Source organism: Vespa velutina, chromosome 23 (assembly GCF_912470025.1).
Source record: "Vespa velutina chromosome 23, iVesVel2.1, whole genome shotgun sequence".
NCBI classification, from domain to species: Eukaryota; Metazoa; Arthropoda; class Insecta; order Hymenoptera; family Vespidae; genus Vespa; species Vespa velutina.
The window spans coordinates 2473652-2476151 of record NC_062210.1 but is presented as its reverse complement, the minus strand read 5'-3'; the positions used below and the strand labels follow the sequence as shown (position 1 = coordinate 2476151).

The 2500-nt window shown below is 32.7% G+C and overlaps 1 protein-coding gene and 1 long non-coding RNA gene across 8 annotated transcripts in view; one reads left to right on the top strand and one right to left on the bottom strand.

The window, feature by feature from the left end:
- Positions 1-2500, bottom strand: part of LOC124956666 (inactive tyrosine-protein kinase 7-like) — a 69106-nt gene that overhangs the window by 15369 nt on the left and 51237 nt on the right. The gene's annotated exons all lie outside the window — the stretch shown is intronic.
- LOC124956667 overlaps positions 1-2500 on the top strand; it is a 34737-nt gene that overhangs the window by 30677 nt on the left and 1560 nt on the right. The window contains exons 2-3 of one of the 3 annotated variants that reach the window (XR_007103332.1): positions 1123-1244; positions 1551-1946. This is a non-coding gene — a long non-coding RNA (uncharacterized LOC124956667). Of the gene's footprint in view, positions 1-922; positions 1245-1550; positions 1947-2500 lie in introns of those variants that run through there. The other 2 variants (XR_007103330.1, XR_007103331.1) reach the window with 2 other exon arrangements.

The following is a 2500-nucleotide window of genomic DNA, read 5'->3' as shown; positions in this document are numbered from 1 at the left end:
GTTCATCCATCGAAACAAGTTTTCAAGGGTTTGTAGTTTTGTGAGTTTAAAAAAAAAAAAATAAAAGGGGGGGGGGGAAAGAAGATAACAAAACAAACAAGAATGAGCTCCGAAAGAGACCGATTGATTTTTTCATATCAGTTAAGAACTATCCAACCTATATTATATATATATATATATATATATATATATATATCATATATATTTATTATAAAAATAAATATAATATCCATGTCTAAAAAGATTAAGTCGTTAAATCAATCACTGGGAAATTATTAAATTACTGCGATCCGTACTATCGATCTAGGAACTTTTGACCTACATTCTAGATATCTATATATATATATATATATATATATATATATATATATATATATATTATAATACATAGTATTAGTACATATATATATATTATTATTATAGTATTATTATATATATATATATATATATATCGATATATCTTGGTGTATAAAAGAAAGAGTCATTAAAAAATCATTTGCTATCATCGAAATTATATTTTCCCGAGCACGATCAATAATACGTTCGATTATTAATCACCAGCAAGTTGACTTATCCTATGTAAGAGATGTTGGAAAGCGGAAATCAATCCCACACATCTTTCCTGTCAAGTGGTAATGGTCAACATAGGAGGATCAAAGCTACTCACGAGGCAAGGTCCGTACATGGCACGTACATACACTACTGACGCAGGAAGATATATATATATATATATATATATATATATATATATATATATATATATATACACGTTCACAGGAGAGCTTAAAGGACAAAGGAAATGCAATTCTCTCATGCAATTTCCCTCGCGGCGACGGTAGCGGTGGCGGCGACGGCGATGGTGACGGTGACGACGATGGCGGCAAAGTGGGCGGAGGGTGGGAAGGGGGTGGGCGTAGGGTGACCAGGGCTCGAACGAAGCACATTGAAATTGACCGCTTCAAAGAGATACCAAAGCCAATGAATGAACGACCACGGGGATGAACTTATTTCCATGGGAGAAAGGGTTCAAATAAGTAACGAGAAAAAAGAGAGAGAGAGAGAGAGAGAGACAGGGAAAAAGTTTAACGCGCATTTATCATGGTTTAACTTTTGGAACTTCAGGAACAATCCTAAATGGCACGATCGAATGAACAACAACAGAACAACAACAACAACAACAACAACAACAACAACAACAACAACAACAACAACAACAACAACAACAATGACGACTTATAGAATACGTTCGTTCACTTTCTTTCATTTTGTTCATTTAACTTCGACTATAAATTTTATTAAATGGATTATTCATCAAGATACTCTCTATATCTTTTTTTTTTCTCTTTTTTTTTTTTCTCCTCTTTATTTTCGCCTATTTCTTTTTTTTCTCGTATCTCTCTATCTCTATTTCTCTTTGATAATTTGTTTTTTTTTTCTACGCAATTTCCTCAACAATTTTACTCTGATATGCGATTATTGTAGACAATTTTTTTATTATGTCTTTCTCTCTCTCTCTCTCTCTCTTATTCTCTATTTCTTTCTGTCTTTAGATAAAGTTGAAGAACAGGAAGATCGTAGTTTAACCGAACTCGAGTTTACTCATGTGAGTCTTGTGGCATAGTTTTTCGATGAGAGAACTAGCTTGACACTTGCAACATTAATGCACAGAAATTACGTCCGAACGAGGGTGGATAACCTTAGCCGTACCGCTCAACGAAAGATGACATTCCTTTTTGCTTCTCTTTCTTTCTCTCTCTCTCTCTCTCTCTCTCAAGCAAATTCCCTTTCATCTTGCCAAGGCTCGTTGCACGTAATATATCCGCGGAAGATGCCTTCCAACTCTAACTCTTGTGATTTCTCGACCCTCACTCTTTTTCACGACTGCTGGCCTCTGGCTTGAATACGTCAGTAGGCCATTTCGATTATTTATTTACAACCAAAGCAAGGTAACGTCAAGTTTTCTCTCTGTCTCTCTCTCTCTCTCTCTCTCTCTCTCTCTCTCTCGCTGTCTGTCTCTCACTTTCTGTTTATATATGTGTACGTTTGCGATGCACAGATTCGAGTTACTTCGTCGCATTATTTTTATATGCGTAGATACATACATTTGAGTCTTTTTAGTCAGATTTTTTATTTATTAAATAAATAAATAAATACATAAATAAATAAATAAAGAAAAAAAAAAAAGAACGGGGAAAAAAAAAAAAGAAAATTTTTTCCCCTTTCATTTATCTCTGCAGATACGTACATACGCATATAAATTATAATTTATTTCAGTTTCATATGATTATTTTAAAATTCCGCGAATTTAAGTGTATCCATCTGTTGATATTATTACTTTTTTTCTTTTTTTTTTTTTCTTTTTTTTTTTTTTTTTCCCGTTAATCGTTAAAACAATCACGCGTGAAATTTCGCACGATTAAATGTTTAACGTTATTAAATATTACTTTTACAATATAATTACGTGAAATTAATATTAACTTGTCATTTAATATTGAATGAT